Source organism: Vidua macroura, chromosome 2 (assembly GCF_024509145.1).
Source record: "Vidua macroura isolate BioBank_ID:100142 chromosome 2, ASM2450914v1, whole genome shotgun sequence".
NCBI classification, from domain to species: Eukaryota; Metazoa; Chordata; class Aves; order Passeriformes; family Viduidae; genus Vidua; species Vidua macroura.
In genome coordinates, this window is record NC_071572.1 from 39,555,740 (window position 1) to 39,575,826 (window position 20,087).

General features: G+C 40.4%; 1 protein-coding gene across 2 annotated transcripts in view; it reads right to left on the reverse strand.

The window, feature by feature from the left end:
* Positions 1-20,087, reverse strand: part of UBAC2 (UBA domain containing 2) — an 87,232-nt gene that overhangs the window by 48,556 nt on the left and 18,589 nt on the right. The window lies entirely within an intron of this gene.

The following is a 20,087-nucleotide window of genomic DNA, read 5'->3' on the forward strand; positions in this document are numbered from 1 at the left end:
GCTTTATGTTTGAGAAAAGCAACTTTTTTCTCATTATTGAAATACTTCTCAAATGCAGAAGAAACCAATAAAATAAAAACTTTGAAAAGCTAAGATAAGCTCAGTTCCCTGAAAAAGTCCTGCAAGCACTGACACAAATGGACAATGACAATTTATATCTGTGGCAGCTGATGCCACTGCTTCTCCTCACTCCTTGTCACGATGCACTCGCAGCTCAAGCACACTGGTGTCAATGAGGAGACTCTTTTCTGTTATCTGCCAAAAGCAGCAGTTAGGGATTCACTGGGTTTGGGACACTGCACTGAAGCAAAACATTTAGAGAGCATCTGTCCTTTTCCTTGTACCAGCTGTGGCATGGGGCTGGCAGCCATCACCAGAGAGATGGTAACAACCTGCTGCATGGGACCAAAGGAGAACAGTGAGAGTAAAAAGTTACAGCTGTTCTCAAATAACTGGTTTCCTCCGTGATGCCCTTATCCAACTTGTGGCTTGAAGTAGTGTGAGCTTTGCAAGAAGAAATAAGCTTTTTCTTTGGGGGAAGCTTTTCATACATTCGAAGTAATGTTCCTTTCTGTGTGAAAGGCTGGTAAATGGTCACACAGACCTGGGACTCTTTCATGCTTTTCACATACAAATTAAGCAGCTGCCAAGTAGCTGTAGGTGTAAATGGCATGCTCATTGTGGGGATCTGACTGGAGCATTTCAGAAAAACTGGGTCTGTATTTGGAGGGTGAAGCCTAGTCAGGATCTTGAAACACATGCTCTTGAAAAAACAACAGAATCTCTTTTATCTCTAAACTTTGGAGTGTCAGGCCGGGCAGTTGCTAAGAGGACTCCAACTATGTGGAGTCCCAGTTCTAGTACTAACACTGCATGTCCACTGCTGACATCTCTCTCAAATCCTACCTGGTAGGGAATGTGACAGAGCATATAGGAAGCAAAAATTATTACGGTGGCCAGTTGGTACATTTTGGCTGTCTCTGTCCAAGTCCAGAAAAGAAAGCTGGATAGACATCTACTGTCAAACACATGATCAAGTAAAGGTGCACCATGTGAAAAATCCCAAAACACACACACTTCCAGCAGAAGAGCATCTAGTGCCTTCTTTTCTTTCACTGAGAACACAAAACTAAACAGTAATAGTGCAAGTACCCTCAGCTGCCTTGGACTCTAAGGTATTGAAGACTAACAGACCGTGGAGATAAAGAAGGTAGTCTTCTGTGGCTTACAGTCCCAGCAGAAGAGGACAGGTATTTCGCAGGGGATTGCTGTCTGACTGTGTGGAATGTGGCTCTGAAAGCTATATAGATGAGGAATCTGTAAGCAGCATGTTCATCTAGCAAAAGACAGTGACAGCAACTGTCTGAAGTTGTATACATGCTACCACAAATAACACAGTTCTTGAAAGTGGTTAGTGACTCCTTTTAAATCAGCAAACTCATTAGTGTAAAATAAAGGAATGTTTTGAGCTTTATAAAATAGATATTCCATTTAAGACTAACATTGTTCTGAAATTTAAAAGCTTTTACATAAGCAAGGAAAGAAGAGACTCCAATAAAACGATGAGACAGCCTGCAACACAGGAAAAATAAATAGCATGCAGCTGAAGAGAAAGAGAAGAAAAGCTTTGCCTTATACGACCACTTCTGGAGGAACTGAAAAGCAGTGACATACTCTGTTCTCTTCTATCACCACATCTGTGGTACAGAGCAGGGGAACAACTGAAGATAAACTAATGCTTGTATTCAGAAGTATCCCACTGCGCTGGCTCAATACAGAACCAGTGTGTCAACAGACACACAAATTATTTGAAAAACAACAAATTCATCTGAGTGCAATATTTCCTAATACAGTCTTGGCTAATCTGCAGCCTGCAGACTAAGACTGTAGTACAAAAGAGATACAAAAAATCTGCCACGCTGTAACACTTTTCTGAAGAAAAATGGCAATTACTGTTTGTGTAGTAAATGCTAAGATATATTTCCTCAATTTTTTTCCCCTCAGAATACTCCCTTGGCTTCCTGCAATGTCTAACTTTGGACTTCCTGAGGCAGATGTCTCATCTTCGCACATGACAGCTCTCAATCAATGTTTTCTTCCATCAGTCTGTCTGGTCCCTTTTTGAACTCAAATAAAATACCTCAGACTGCAGTGTTTTGCAGCAAGAAGTTGCACAGAATAACTACCCATGGTGTCTGGAGCCATTTTTGTTCACTTGTGACACCTGTTAGTTTCATCTGAAGTCCCTTGCTTCTTGTACCAGAAAAGAGTGAACACAGTGACTCCCTATTTACCCTGCCCACAGTACTTGTGATTTTACAGACCTGCATCAAATCCCTTTCCTTCAAGTTATCTTGTCTCTTCTCCTGTGAACAGTCAGATAAAAGCTGTTCACCACTTCATTCAAACTCTAAAAGAAGGAAAGAAGGCAAGTATAAATAAAGAATGGGAATCCAGCTGTATTTGTGCTGTGTGGCAGAAGAGAACAGGGTATCTCTATACACACAAGATCAACAGCATGCTGATCTACTTTTCTTACCATATTAGCGTAAAGGTTCTCTAAACTAGGATCTTACCCCATGACTGACAAATTTGGATAACCTTGCTCCAAGGCACTAAATAAGGAAGAACTAGACCTCAATGGGTTGGAAAAATGGACTCACATGAACCTCATGAAGTTCAGCCAGCCAAATGAAGAACTGAGCTAGAATAACCCCACGCAATAGTGGAGGCTGGGCATGACCTGGTTAGAAAGCAGATTGGCAAAAAATTCTGGGCTCTGGTAGACAGGTTAAAGATGGGCTAATAGTGTTACTTCATAGCCAAACATGTATGGGACTGTGTTTTAAAAGATTTCTTTCCCCTCCATTTGGTACTGAGATCACACCTGGAATTCTGTACCAAGTTTTGGGTTTCCCAGTAGAAGAAAGATACTTGGCATACAGGAACAAGCCCAGCAGACTGCCATCAAGAATGTGGAAGGAGCTTGCAGCGCATGTTACCAGAGGAGAGGCAGAGGGAACTGAGATGGTTCAGACTGAGAGATGTAACTGCTATCTGCAACTGCCTAATGGGGAGGGATACAGAAAAGATGGGAACACCCAGTAACAGGCAAAAGTTGCATCAAGGACCAATTAAACATTAAGATGCATTTTTTCATCATGAGGTTAGTCAGACATTAGGAAAGCTTTTGATATATCTGTCCTTAGAGATACTCCAAACTTGATTTGACACAGCCATGCTGAAATTGGTACTTCTAGGGCAGGGCAACATAATCCCCCAGTGGCTCCTTTCTACCTGCATTCTTTTACGACTAGCAAATAGGTGCAAGTTATACAGGAAAGCAACATGAAACTCAATGGCCTTGCAGTAAAACTAGCAAATTACATAACTTTAAAATCTTCTGGTCTTGTCCTCTATGAATGCCCTTAGCAAAATGCTGTCATTAGCATCCTCCCAAAATACAAGAAAGGTCAAAGCATGGCATAGATTTCTTTTCACAAAACTGCATTCATTTTCCCTCACTGCAAAAGTATGAATTTCTCCTCTTCCTCTTTTGTTTTCCTCAGTTGTGACAGATGTTGTGCAAAAAGCTAAACTAAAAAAAGAAAGTTTTGCACCTGTTGTAAGGCAGCAACATTGTGGTTATCCTATCCCCTCCAGAAAAGTATGCATTGTCTTATACCATGCAAAAGGAGAGCTGTGTTCCTCCCTCTAATCAGCTAAGCTTAGCAATTTCATCCTTCCTGTGGCACATAACTTTCAAGGGAAGTTGTGGTTAGTTTAACTCCAAGGCAGCCTATTTTAAATATAGAGATGCTGATTATTCTCAACTCACCAGCCTCAAGAGCAGCCACATAGTGTTTTATTGGTAGCTACTAAGTACTAGATATCTTAGTATCACAACTCTGAAGTTGGACAGTTACAGCAACTTTGTCTAGAAGTAACAATGACAGATCATTGTCCCCAGTGGGATAGGGAGAGGTGAAGCTCCCCAGCTAGCTGCATGTGCGAGGCATTTTTGACAAAAAGGGACAACTGAAGATTCCTCACAAGTTATCAGACTATAAAGATAACTCTAAGCCAATTCTTTATTTTTTGTCTTTCAAAAAAATTAATACATTGTATTCTCAATGCCAGCTGTTTGAAACAGCCTGAACACCCACCAGAACCGTACTTCATTCACTCAGATGGGGGCAAACCAACTATTTTAAATTTGCAAGGAGTAGCTACCAGGATAATCAAGTAATCTGAAATTACTGACATAATAGATTACATTGTATTAATATAATTAAGCAAAGGTGATTCACACTTCAACTCCTTTTAAGCCAAAAGCTAGAACAGAAGCTCTGAAACTAACATACTCAGATACTAGCACCAGAACTAATGACCACAAACACCAGGGGTGACTGCAAGATGAGCAGCTCACAACTCCAGGTACAGCCAGGGTACCACTGCCCCTCCTTGCTGTTCTCCTGCACCATTTCAGCTGTTCAGCCAGACCCAAATCCCAGGCCCTCAGCCATACCCAAGAGCACAGGGAGAGCTGCCCACAGCTGGCAAACATAGAGGCCAAGCTCATGGCTGAGACTACTGCAGATGGAGAGCCCAGGGTCAGGGAAATGCCTCCTCATGTCTGAACTGGTTTTACTGCCCCACAAAATGTCTCACTACATTTCCTCCAATGCATGAGGAAGCTGAACTTGGAAAAATTAATTCCTCTGGCTACAGCCCTGCCTTCCTAATAGTGTGGCTGCTGGTGGCATGGAGGCACTTAACTGTACAGATCAGCGTCTCTATTGAAGTAGTGAAGCACAACTGCCATCACAATCCCCTTGCAGCACTTCTTGTGCTGCAGCTTGCAAACTCCTGCTGAAATTCTGTGATTAATTATCAGATTTGTAATTTTAAAATGCCCACAAAAATTTTTTTGGAACAGAAATCAATAAAGAGCTAATACCATAAGTACTATTTTATGATAGCATTTTAACTACAGATGAAGTCTCATTTTTATATGGTTCAGATAAGGTCTTCATAACACACAAAAAAAGGAAAAAAAATTCTCAGAAATCTGATTCTAATGCTCTTTCAAGAAGTACCACTTTCTAGTCCCAAACAAAAACAGGAAACAAGTGTGCCTCACTGGCCACAGACCCACGAGCAGAAAAACGTTTTATTACTCTCTTTTCACAATGTTACTCAACTTTGTGAACACGTCAAAAAAGGTCTAAGCAACTAAGAACTATGACTTATACTCCATTTCATCTGATCATACAACACAACTGCTCACAGCAGGATTCCTCCATATACCGGATGCTGACAGCACTAGCCTGGGAAGAATGTACCTGGGAAGAATGTCAAGTTGTACCAGCAAGACACACCAAGAATTGCAGAGCACCTCAGAACTACAAAGAAAATTTTATTTTAGTTAAGCAACCTTTGCTTAGAACAGCAATACTTCTTCAATTGGTAAGAAAACATAAAATCAGCTGTATTTTGGACCAAAATGTTGGCAGTTGCAGAAATAACCTTATAAATAATGATTTACCTACTGTACCAGACAGCAGTGGATGACTATTTTGTGAAGAGGCAGTGACCCACATAACTACTGGTTGAGGTGCAGGCCTCTGTATCATGCATACTACATGATCACTACTTAATCAAGACACACCTAATCAATGGTATAATTAATCATTATATACACAGTCAATACATAATTACCCAATGTGCACTCAATGCACATTGGGTAAATGTGTATAATGTAATGTCTCATTCATATGAATTATTATCTGCAACAGTTTTATGACTGCAGCTTTATTAATGATATGAGTGCATATTGCTCAAGGGGGTCTTGAAAGCCATGTCCTTACTCCATGCTGGGTTCTGCCAGTGACTGATCAATCTGTATCGTGAGAAGACCCTGAAGGAATACAAGTGATGTCAGAGCTGGTGAACCTCACCACAGATGGGATCTGCACTGTGTGCTGCCCCTGACCCGAGGTCCAGCCAGTGCTGTAACATCTCGTTGTTCCCAGCATTGGAAAAGATGTAGGATTTCAAAACTTGCTATTGGCTTTTCTAGGCTATTAATGAACAGTGATCTGCCTTGCAAGTGTTTGTGCCTTTCTTACAGGGATTCAGTCCTTTCCTTGGTGCAAAAGACCTCCTTGGTCTTTTATTTATCACCTTTCCAACTGCAAATACCAGGAGGATAAGGGATGAGTTGTAATTCCTTTTCTCCAAGAAGTATTCTATCAAATCAAAAAGACCAAAGCCACTGTCATGGGTTGGCATTTTTCTGAGAAAAAAACGCTGAGTTTTCACCTCCCTGTCAACCTGTGATAGCCAATAAGTTGAAAAACTTAAATAAATTAATTTTTGTTATGAGCAAAATGAAAAAACAAACTAATGATAAGACTTTGTGGGGAATGAAAAAGGAATAAAAACATAAGCAAATTACTAGTCATGGAAAACCAGCGAGTGATCTTAAAATCTGTGAGAGAATCAAGCAGTGCTCTCTCTGAGAAAAACTGTAATCAAGCAGTGGTTGAAAGAAAACAAGGAATATGAATTTGAAAAAATTCCACCTTTTATGGTCTAGGGATGGTAAAGAACACACAAAAATGAAACCACCAATTAAAGCTACATAAACTTGGGAAAAAATGGCTAAAATTTTTTATGATTCCTGTGCTTCATATGTAAAAGCTTAAATATTGGTGTAAAAAATTCACAAACACATCAGAAGCTAAATAAACTTGTGTTTTATTTGTTCAAAACAAACGAGTGAAATAAAAAGCTCCTTAAATATAAAAATTTAGATTTTACTATTTGAGAACTCTTATCTGTGCTTCCCAAAAAACCCTACTTGCTGGTCTTTGTAACAACACCAAGCAAATGAAATACTGTGGGCAACGTCACAATTTGCTCTCCCCACTTGGTTTCAGTTTTAAGCTTTTAATACTTTTCAATAAGCAAAGATTGCCAGCAGAATGGTTAAAATTATCTTCAAATTAATGTTTTCCACTCTTAATATCTACCTCCCTCTTACAAAAACTGTTTGTATAGAGAAACAATTTCTGACTAAAATGTCAGGTTTTTATTTTAAGTATGTTATTACAGAAAAAAAGTCTGCTTTTATTTTTTTCAAGTTTTGTTGAAATACAAATACAGCAATTTATCTTTTCCCTTCTTTTAATTTTTTTTAGTAAGTTCATAATGTTGGGACATGATGCAACTCTCAGCAGCAACATTCCCCCCTCCAGCCAACTCAACCCAAACTTCATTATCATTTCTGCTTGCTCACATATAACAAGAAAAAATCGAAACCACCTCACCAAAGCACATTTCTTTCTAATCTGCTACCCTCATTTTAACAGACAAATACTAAATTGTTCAGAGACATGCAATATCTCATCATAATATGCCTTCTGTGGAGTTTATTCATAACAACTACTGCTTCTAATAGCCCTTGTTTAAAATTATCCACTGAAGAAATCCCATTACAGCTCATTTATCTTCAAAAAGAGTCAAGACACCTGGCATTATTTAGCCAGGTTGGCAGAGACACATGTAATGTTTACCTCCATAAAATGCTCACGGAGTACTGACCACAGAGACTAATCTTGCTGCAGGGCAGACCAGTTTTCAATTGGAATAATTAGTTCTCAGATCTCTAACCATGCTTGGTACTTTCCACCTAAGAAAAGCAACTAAACAGTAAGTGTGAAAGTGATCAGTGCTTGCAATTACAATTGCCACTCAATACTCTGAATTTTAAAAGCACAGCTCATTTCAGGGAAGCCTTTCAAAGATGTATCATCTTATTTCCAGACATATTCAATCACTGGTAATTTTTTTTTACTTTTTGCCAAATTACCTCCCACTGCTTTCATCCTCTAAATACTGTCACTGAACATGAGTGTGCCTATCTGAAAGGTACAATAGCAGATAGACTTCACATCCCAGCTGCAAGGCAGAGGTAAGTATCCTAATTAATGTGGAAATTGCCACATTTCAAGCTCACCCTCAAAATCCTCAGCAAATCTTGACACCACTTAAAAAACACCTGATTATGCATTTGTTATTACATCTGATATGCTGAATGGCACAACTTCGTATAGGGTAGAGCTTTTGGATGATAATGACTCCTCTTACAATCACTAAAATCAGGGCTTGTGATACACCACAGAGAACCCCAGGTCAGAGGTTATGATCTTCTGCCTCATCTACCCTCATCCTCTTCAGGGGTTGCCGACTCTGCAGCAATGCATGCCTTAACATCAGGCACCCGAAGCTGGGCTGATGTAATCAACTGTGAATCTTGTGGTACAAAACAATGAAAAGAGAAAGTCCCATTTTATCTCCCAGCTACATGTTTCCATCACTTTCCTTGCTCTGGTGTTAGTATGCATCCACCCCAGAAGTGAGCAGGTTTAAAAATTTAAGCTGGTGGGAAATGATCCCTGACAAAACATAAGCATATATATGTTTTATTTTCAAACATTATCTCCTGATAACCACTGCCTGTAAGAAGTCAGATGACTCGTGCTTCAAGTGGTAGATAGTAAAGTACAGGTGAGAGCCAATTGGTTGCTCTGTAAGCAGCAGCCTACACTTCAACCAGCTCAGCCCTGCTACAAAACTGCACCTTCAGCAGGTGAAACTAAGCCACGTGTGCTTGTTCTTGCTGCCTCCTGTGCAAGGCACTGGCAGAGGAGTGGAGAACACGGCTGGGAACCATGGTTATGGTTTGAATGAGTTCCACTCTTTCCATTAGTTGAATGCAAGTCAGAGCCCTCTGTTCAGGTGCCTCAGACTCCCTTACACTGACCAAGTGTCACTTTGCAATTGATATGGGTATTTTTTGTCTACCATTGCTCTGTCTCTTCTGCCCCATATGTTAAGATCTTCCTATTTCCCTCAAGAGTCTAAATGTTTGGTCTCATTTTCTGATCCTGTCCCCTTACTTTTTCAGCTCTTTTCACAGTCAGTCCTATATTAAGCAGAAATTAATTTAAATGAGTCCCTGCTATACATATTTGGTGCAAGATTTTTTTTTTTTTAATGGGATTAATCAATGACAGCCTGGAAGTGCATTACTTAAGCACTTAAGGACAAAGACATTTCAGCTTAATGCCAAAAAGGTGGGACTCCTGACTGTCTACTCCTCTTGTTGGTTAAACATAGTGTGGAAGGAGTGAAACAACCCTAACTTTTCCATTTGCTTATCTCAAACTTCCGATACACAGAAGGAGTTCAGAAGCAGATCTGAAGATAGAGATATGCAGATGGATAGTACAACCCTGTCTGCAGTTATAAGCACAAGTCCTTTTTTTCCTTTGAATGAATATTCGCAGGAGCATTCACTGGGATTACTGCAAACACTCACTTCTTTTAACCACAGCCCCAAAAAAAGTTATTTGAAGAAGGAACGTAGTGATCCCACTGTGCAGCCCCAGCCTTGTGTTTGCCCTGAGCTCCCTTGTCACCTCACAGTCTGCTGTTTACTACGGCAGTCAGTACAGAGATAGTTATTGCACTGAAGAAGCAAAAAACACTCCTGAACAACCTTTAGAAATATAAAAATAGAAAAGTGGTTAATGTCCAGGAGGTGAAGAAATGCCCCAGTTCTAAAAAAAAGAAGGGTTTAAATGAAACACCAGCAGGTTGATTTTCTGACAAGTGATACAGGAATGTGGGATGAATTCTGAGGAGAATCTTTAAAAAGAAAAGAGGAAAAGTACAGGATGTTCTACTGTTTCAGCCACACAGGCTTCAATATTCTTTCAAGCTTGTGGCAAAGCACACAATGACCAAAACACTATCAAAAGGTGAAAAAAGCTGGTGACCACAGGTTCAAAGAGCTGTGGTGTGAGGAAAGACTGCATCAAACAAACATCTCACTAAGAAAAAGGATCATTAAGTGAAGGCAAAACAAACAAAACCACCTCTCATCAAGCCCTTGCTAAAACCCCTGGTGACAAGAAATAGAAAAGCTCTCCACAGAAAGGCACAGAGATTAATGCTGAGTATTGCTTTATGGAATCAATTTTATTAAGTGTACAAGACAGAGAAATAAAAAAGTAAAAAAACTGAACAAAAGTTTTAAAATTGAGAAATGTATTTTGTCTCATACCAATGGGAAATCAGCTCATTTACGAACTGCAAAGGAGTAAGTGCTTCTTCTTGACTGTTTCTCACTTAAGGACTTAGTGGACATGCTTTACCAAACCCAAAAGCTATCCCCAGGCCAGAAAAAAAAAAAATAAAAATAAAAAGCAAAGAAGTAGACGTGGTGTGACTGCCTTGTTAGCTGAGATAGTCCTGAACAAAAGCTCCCTCTCAGATGGAATGCTGTCATCACGGCTAACTCATCTACATCCTGACCAATCTCTGTATTGTCAGAAAACTGGAAAAGGTCCCCACATATCTGACTGGTTCCAGAAGAGAGGAAAACATTTTTAAAACAGCTCTGAGAAACTGTCTCAGATTTCCTGCTCATGACACACCCAACTGAAACACTCGAAGTCCCACTCAGTAATTTGTCAATACATAAACTCAGTTCCACCAAATGATCAGTATCCCTCACCAAAGCAGGAGAGTGATGTGTCACCCTTCACGCCTGTGTAATACACCAAGGTACTGCCGGCTTTAAGCTGTACCTGGATGGACGAAGGGACCACCCAGCCAAAGGTGTCTGCCTAGCTGATATACAGATAGGCAAACTAAAGACACATGGTCTCTGTTCCTCAAAAGATGTCAGAGGAGGTGCCTGATTTAGGCCATAGAAATCTGTGACTACACACCTGGTAATGATGACAATAGGCTAAAATCCCATGGGCACTGGTTTTACCACCACTGTAAACTCTGTCTCTCTCAAACTATGCCCGTGTACAAGGCAAGCAATGAGCAAAGCACCACGTACGGACATGCTGCCAAGGGGCTCGCTGAAGGCACTCACATACAGAAGGCTCTGAGGCTGCACACCCCAGCCTGCCCTCCAGGCCTGGACAGGGATAGCCTGGAAGCAAACTCATGCTTCTGTGGCAGACAGCCAAGCCTTTTATAATCTTTCTGAATCTAAAAGAGAGCTGTCTAGCAGATCTTAAGGATCTTGACACTTACTCTGGTAAACTGCCATTTGTGAGGCACTCTACTGAATCAAGAAGAGAGGGCAACCTCATTTAAGATAAGCACCTACTTCAAGAGGCCCTTCAGATACATATAACCTCAAAAGTGGAACCTTATACTCGGAATGATCCAACTTGTAATGGAGATTAGCTTTTAACTCTAATATATATATGTTTTTATTCTGCAAACTTCTTGCCTTAGAGAAAACATATTTGGTAAGTAGTGATCCAAGACCCTGGCATGTTACACACCTGAATTTCAAGGGTTATGATTTCATTGACTTGCTTTTCAACATTATTAGTTTCACAGCTGTTCTTACTTCACCTGAGAAATACTTTCAAAACATGCAGATGCTACCTGAACTTACAGCTCCCATAACTTCACCTGTTTAATATTTCCTGGAGTAAAGGAAGTGCAAAAAACCACCTGGGTAGCATCAGTCTCCCAGAATTCTTTGCATGGACAAGTCTGGCTACATGACAACTGCCTGTGCTGGGGAGGGAGAGGTGGGCACCACACATGAATGAGAGCTGTAGCCTTTCCTACCATGTCCTGATGTCTGATCCTCCACTGCACTATGAGCTCCAACATTTCAGCACAGAAATCCTGCTTCTCTCTACTCTACTGATCCCACAAATGGCCCACCTCAGTATGTGATGGGATGAAGAGGGTCTTCACTCCCAGCTCCCATCAGATATAAGCATTACATGATCTTATCAGGATCTGTATTTAGTATAATGCTTGGGCAGAGTGGAGCCAAAGTGGAGCAATTAATGTTGACCTACATGGCAAAGCACACAAGCTATTTTTGCCTCATTTACTATGACCTATTTTCATGGTAGAGACAATAAGTTGAAGCTAAATAGAGAATGTGACTCATACATCCCCTGTTCAATATTTTAAGTGTAATTCTGTACAACAGTTGAGTTATTGGCTACTCCTCAGTCCTCTTCTGCAGTAAATATTATTTGTAAATGTTGTGCTATTTTTTAGCTGAGCCATTTTTTAACTACTTTTGTATTCTTGGTAAAAAAAATCAAATTTCTTCTAACCACATTATGATGAGGATATTGTAACAGACATCATAAAGGGAGGTTTTAATCTTTATCTTATTCACACAGTTTGGCTTACTTCACAATACTTGAACATTAAAATGCTTCCCACCATTTTAGGGCTTTTTGGTCAAGAAACCATTCACACCTCCTTGTGATTCATGGCTGTAGTTTGACTTTTCCAATGAGTAAGTACTGTAAGGCACAAATTGCTGGCAGGAAACCCTTTAGTTTGTTCATGATAAAACAGAAACAAAATAGAAAAGCTGTAGCAGAGAAAGTGATTTCTTTGCAAAACAAACTTCCCCATTAAGACCCCCATATAACCCTTTTTCTCAACTACAGAGCAAGGTATTTGAAGCAAAGTGATGACTAAACAAAAGGAGAGTATTCAGTAAGCATAAAATAAAAGCAAAGAGGAAATTTTAAAAGATCTTTTTACTTATACCGAAAGTCTTCAAGGTCATTTAACTCTGAAAAAGAGACATTTTTATTTCTGAATTCTTTAGTGAAACAATTGCAGTACTTTTTTTACTAACTGTACACAATACTTTCTGTTTCATGCACATTTGTTTTTTAAAGTCTCAGTCATACAACTGTATCTTCTCAGATACCACTGGACTTACTGAACCAATTTCTGTTCATTACTTTGGTAAATCAAGAGGGGTTTCTTTAAAGCATCAGTCACTGCAAGACCCCCTTTGTGAAGTTACTTCATTAACCTCCTCATCTGTCCTAGGAGAGCAATCATAGCACCACACTATTTTGCACAAGGCTACAACAGGCAGAGTATCTCCTCACACTAATGATGTCTTCAACTGCTCTGAAGAATTATTCATTAATTTTTCTTCCTTCTTCCTCCACTGCAAACAAATAATTAACTGCTCTACAAATACAGGGAGAGGGAAGAGATTCGAAGAACTTCACTGGAATGGAAACAGTTAATTCTGTGATGGAGGAGGATATCATTTACATGAAAGGATAACAGATCCTTCAAACAAAATGTAGCAATCTATGCTTGTAGCAGAACTAGACAGGAGACAACTGATGTTTCTAGGATGCAATGACTCCTTTAAGCTTGTTTCCCTTCAGATCAAATGACAGAGGGCACTGCAGTGAGCCAATTTGCAAACAATAGCTGAAATGATAACTTGTACAGAATTATTTGGCACAGACATCTACAGTTAGATGCAGGATTTCCTTTTAAATTCCAAAGGGACTTCCACATCCCTGTCTTTCTTTACTACGGCTAAACATGACGAACAAACAAGGTGTTCCTAACTCCGGAAAGAGGAAGAGAAGAGAGGGGAAAAAACCCCCAAGCTGCCAGTAAAGACAGAAAGAAAGCTTGATCATGCCCACGTGGACCGAAAATAACCTTCAAGGGTCAACTGCTAAGTTAAAAAGGAGGCCCCTATTCCCACATAGGAAAGAAATCATTGTTTATTCTCATGAAATAATTTAATAATAAAACTTTCAGAACACTCCTTCTGAAAAAACAGAATGCTGTGCAAAGAAAGTCGTTGCTATTGTGCCTTATTTTAATGAAGACATATCAGACAAATACAACAACAAAATCAGGAAGAGGGTAGCTTAAAAACCACAGAGTTTCTTAATTTGTATTATTAGTTTATATCCCTGTGCTATATGACAAAGCCAAAAGAAGAATGGTACATATTTCCAGTCTTTCTTCTCTTCCTCCACTAGGTGTCTTCTAATTCTTCACTTTTTCAGGGTAAACTCAGACTATGCACAGTAAGAATGTCTTTGCTTACAACTCATTCTCAGAATTTTATCTTAATGTACAGAATTAATTAAACAGAAATGCAAAGGGAAGACCTGTATGAATGTAACTATTTGAGAAATAACAGAATTTGAAGTTCCACAACTATGGGAACAATCACAGCTTCCATGTTCACGTGGTATGTCCCTTTCATAAGAGAGACAAAGTGGCTTTCATTCTTTATAATCAGTTTTCCTGAAAAACTGGCTAAGTAGTGCAGGTGTATAAAGGAATTAATCCATCAGCCATTTCTGCTGTTCCAAAGATGAGTTGCTATGCTTGCTGAAGATCCGCAGATGGCAGCATTGATGCAGTAATTAGTCCTCACCACAGCCGAGGCCAAAACCATTTCACCCAACCGTTTCTTATTTGAGGCTAAACCCCATTTTTCAGAGTCAGAAATCTTAGCACCAGGCAGTACAAGCACTGGGCCAGGAACTGTCAGGCAGTTAAAGAGAAGTGAGATCCAGGATCACTACTACAAGACACTGTGTCAATCACTCATTCAATAACTGTGACATGTTAGGCCCCATTACCTTGGAAATAAACTACATCATCCAGTCAGTAATGAACGCTGTGAACCATGGGCTGCTGGTACAGTTCTTATGGTTACCTCCATATACTGCCAAATTTGAAAGAAGAAGGAATACAGAGATGTCCAACATCCTGCCGCCTTTACTGCCCTTTCTTCTCTCACTGTTCCTTGTTCAAAACAAGCTTTGCACTCCCTCTCATTTCTGCTATTTGGGTAAATGATATGAATTTGGTGGCCTCAATCATCAGACAGCACATGGCTCAGTTACAAGCAAATGAAGGCAATGTCCCAGATGTTCTAAGACTAAAATAAAAAAGCATTGACAGGCAGTATGATTTGGAGGCAAAGGATGAAAGAAAATGGATGAAAGAGGCAAAGGCAGAGAATACAGAACACACAAGTCCCAGTTCAGTTTCACTGCTCCAAACTATCTTAAAACCACTTTTACCAACACAATCTCTACATAAGGAAAACAGCTGCTTAAATTATTGAACTTCAGATTTATGCCCTGACTTACTCTCCTAGGCCTCTTGTCATGATAAACCTCAGGATTTTCAGCCCCTTCCCTTTAATGTGCACGTGTGTATATGTGTGTGTAAAACCAGATATAATTTTTGTAGCTGAACGGTTCGTTGGTAAATAGAGTCCTCTGACTGGACCTAGCTCCATACTTGAAAAGACAGTGACTCTGAAATCACCTGCTTGCAGCCAGCTCTGCTGTCCACCATAGCCAGCTCAAAGCACAAGCTGGCCTTGTCCTGATGCTCTGGTGCACTGAGCACTCACACTCAGCAGCTCTTTCATTTCCATCCAAGGACAATGCTGAGCCTACACAGCAAGCAAACTGGCCCAGCAGAGCTCCTAACCAACCAGATTCACTGCTGTGCAGCAGGCACCGGGCTGCTTTGTCCCAGTCTGGATTATGTCAGCCCCTTTATCATCCTGATGCTCCTCTCGTGTCACCTCAACTCCACCACAGCCCACCAAGCTTCACAACCCCAACACACTGCTGCTTGTTCATCTCTGCCAGGGACAGGTGGTGCAGGCAGAACAGCATTAGAAGACTGTCACTTCTGCAAAGCAAGCTACCTGCCAGGGCTGGGCAACACATTGTAAAGCACCCTTGATTTTAAGTGCTTATTCCAATTCACACAGCCCACTCTCACTTCAGGTACTTTTGATGAAACCCTTCACTGGTCTGCTAAAGCCTATGTAGCAATTTTTAATGGTTTAATTCCTGATAACATCTACTTTGGCTAGTTACTGACAGAGCTTGTCCAAACTCCTGAACTCTGGAGGAGTCAGAACAACTCTCCCTACTCCTGCACTTGACTTCATCAAAGGAATCTAGTACATTCAGCTCCAAATAAAGACATTTCTTTTGAAACACTAACTCTATTCCTGGGAGGCGTATCAAGTTTCAGAACAATACTGCTTATGCACCTGAGACCTTTAAGAGCAGTTTAATAGTAAAAACATCACATACCACATACTTAGTAAGGAAAGAGTATGTGAAAACAAAAACTCTCCTAGACACTTCCAAACTCAAACTAACTAGTTCCTGACAATGCAGGTTAAAAAAAAGAAAATAAACAAGTTGAGCATTCATGTAGGTTTAAAAAACTATGAAATATCTGTCATGAGAATGATGCACTTTTTGAATTAGTAAAGCTGCTTCCCAAAAAACAGAACACAGGAATTTGTCAAAGGCAACATAGGGTCATCAATGAGCATGGAGCTTTGTTGGTATTTGCCATGAGCTAATATTAGACTATGGACATTAAGATTGCTGGTGTGTAAAAGACCACTGTCTCCAGTCCACTACCCCACTGTCACAGACATCTCAGAGATTCAGATTTTCATTAATTTTTGAAGTATTTCAGAGTATTTCAAAGGCTGACTGACAGTGATAAACAGATGAACTACAGGCCAGATGTATATTTTTAGGCTATTTAGTGACACAGGGTGTGTCCTGGCTGTACGAGAGGTGGTGCAGGGGGGTGAGGGAAGGGAGGAGGGGTAGGAAAAAAACCCAGATGAACCCAGGAGAAGAAACATGGAATGTTGATTTTTTTTTTTTTTTTTTTAGGGAAAAACCAAGATCTCCTTCCTCAAACCATACCATGCACTAACAAAACAGGGAAGAGAAAGCAAACTATGACAGTAAATCAAGACATGTCAGGTACAGCTAACCAGGCTGCAGTTCTCTTAAGCTGCTCCCTTTTCCATTCCTTCAGCTCTGCTGCAACTGCATTTACACCTCCTCACACAGACGAGTGGGAGAGGAGGAACAGCTATGCCATGACGCAGCCTCTGAGCAACACAAGCAAAACTGGAAACAACTGCAATAACTTTATGCATTCAGTGCCAACTTTCAACCAGTAGTTTATTCTTCAGTATTCACTATGGTGAACACAGGATGGGAATAAAAAATGAAGCCAGTTTTCATCAAGGTTGAGAACAGTAAACCAAAAGTGCATGTGAACTCACCCACACCAGCAAGCCGGTAAGTTAACAAATTGACATGGGAGAGTTGCTTCCTGCACCACTGGTGCAGTGAACCATGCAAGAAGCTTCAGTTCTTTCTTTTCAATAGAACCCAACAGTGGAAAGTTTGAAAGGAGAAAAAGAACATGAGCTCAAGCCAACTCCTTACCAAACTGAGGCAGAGGGTAATCCTTCTGTCCCACTGTGTGCAGAACTTCTCTGTATCAGCTGGACAAAGCTTACATTACACAGTAAGTGAACAGGAAAAACAGACTTTTCTGTACCATGACTAAACCACTGAAAGACCCAGCAGTACATTAATTCTGCAAAAGCAACAGCATGAAGGCAATCTATTCAGTCCTGCACTTCGAGGTTGTTGCAAGTGATCAAACTCATTTCTTCTGAGGCTTACTGCCAGTTAGTGAAGACACCAGAACAGACCACATGCACTCTGCCTTATCCCCAGACAGGAAGTACATTGGCTTAGCTTTTAACTAATTAAAACCAGCTTTAGCACAACATAATGCAATGACAATTACCTTGTCTACTGCTCAAACTTCAGAATAGCAAAAGAAGACCCCAGATGGAATTGAGAATTTAATCAGCAGAAGCTGGAGTAGAGGAAGTACTCACCCATCTGTGGGAAACCAATGCAAGGCACTCATTTCTAGCTGATAGAACAGCAAAGGAAATAAGAATAGAGCCAGGTGCTTCCTACAGCAGAAACCAAAGTAACAGGGGAATGCGGCACTGCAGAAGCAGCCCACTGCCTCTCACAAACCACAGGCAGTGCAACTTTTGACTTGGGTGTTCACCTCCAAATGCTTATCACCCTGCAGCTGCAGCCAGCTGAGCACCTAGACAAGGACAATGCAACTGCTGGTACTGCAAACACCTCTTTTCAGCCTCCTGCTGCCAAACAGAGCTACTGCTCCACTCCTGGGGGAAGGCCTGCCAGCCTACAAGCAGCAGAGAGGTTTGGCTGCCTCTTCTCCACCAGCAAGGCTGTGAAAAGCCTGAGTGAAAGCAGAACACACACTGACATGCTGCAGCAAACCACATGGATAGCTAACCTGCCAGCAAACTCAACTGGGCTGCTGTCAACCACCTCTGTAAACTGTGGGATTTGATTCCAGCTGCCCTCGCAAGGCATGACTTCCTTTGCAGGGTCAGAACATCAGCCACCCTCCAGAAAAAATGACACAGCTACAAGAGGTCACACTTTCCACCCTCCCCCAAGCAGACAACAAACCAAGAGACAACTCACAGTATACAGGTTCTCTGATCCCAAACGTAACATCTTCCTGCTTTCCATTAAACCCAGAATCACTTGTGTACTTTCTCTTTTGCTAAGGGAGGCACTAGCTGTCCACTTGCCCGTTTTGGCATAAACATAAACTGCATAAACATAAATGCATAAACTGTATTCACAGTGCAGATCAGCTTGGAAGGTACCTCCACATGGAAGGTACCTCCACACTTCTGTATTTTTTCCCAAAATAAAATACTCTTGCCTAGGAGAGTTCAAAAGAACAGTTCTCTTCCAGAAGATATACATATGGCACTGAATTTCACTGAACTGTTGAAAACAGTGCTTTGTTCTGCTGAAGCATGCTCTGGAGTTGCTTTACTAATGATAAAGCCACTGAAGAGTTTTCAGCACTGGTTAGTCCTTTTAAGACACTCCTTAGTCATAAAATATTAAGCACTTTAAAATAGATTTCTATTTCTCTAGGGTGATCTGGGTAGGACTTGCAGCTCACTGCATTTAAAAGGCCTTTGGAATGATCATAAAAAAACAAGTTGCATATTAGTTCACCTGAACAGAAAAAAACCCTAAATATTTAAAGGTAATCTACACACCAAAAATCATATCCAGGTCCCTCCCTCTAATTACTTTAACCATCACACTGACCTATGCAGACACCTACATGCTAACACAAACCCATTCAGCTGAGATAAATTACATTACTCCAGTAGAGAGGGGCTTCTTTTCCCTGAAGTTATCTTGAGCACTAAGTGAGGATCTAGATTAGATCTACTAAGTGACCTATCTACATTAGTTTTATAGTCAGTGAAGAAAGATGTTCCCACAAAGAAACCTGATTCTGGCTATTTCTGAACTGCAGGACTTTGTTGCTTCTGACACCAAGTGAACATCCTGGCAAATTCTTGACAACATGTCAGGTGGAGACCAAAACATTATTGCTCCCCTACTCAACACAGAACTCTCTGCTACCACCTCCCAAAGACTGCCAGCCAGAGACCTGAAGCAGGAAGCACTCTACAGAGAATACAGAATGAGCTCCTTCTCTGAATTGCCTTTCTAAAGGGTGGATCTTTTCGCAAGTTGAGAAAGAGAAAACATAGGAAGTTAGTTTTATTTTTCTATAATCATTTGTGAATACTCCCATCCCACCTAAGGTATCTGTTGCAGTGACACAGCTGAGAGATTTTACTCCATTTTAACACAGGCTATAACCTCTCTTCATACAGCATTTTTCAGCAAAGCTCTTGAATAAGCATGTTATTAATTTAGACAGCAAATAACATATAGAAATATTGCTGCTGAGTTAATAAAATGTTGTAAGGACAGGCATAAACAAAGCTGTGAAGCTGTATATTCAAGTGAATCAAACTTCTCATTTCAAATGCAGTGACTTTCTGTCACTTTCAGACTGACTACTATCCAAGGCAATATAAATAAAATGGGGATTTCCACAAAAAATCCACTAGACTGTAGTCTACTAAAAACACATTTACACTGTGCTTATTAGAAACTTTTGCATAACCAAGATGTGTATTCTTGCAGATACCTTTCTATGGAAACTTTAACGTAAAATATATTTTCACTATACCACAAACATGTAAAAGTTGAAAATATAACTAGTACAACAGCCCAGTCTGACCACACTGGAAATAATACAAAAGTTTGACTGATGAAAGGTAATAGAATACTAGTTTACAGACACCACACCTATGTGAAATAGTAACTTTTAAGTATGACCAATAAAAGAGCTCAAAACCAGTGAGATTACGTCATTGTTTCCTGCCTGAGAAGAGCAGCTATTTTAGCTAAGTGAAGCTGAGCAAAGAAGAG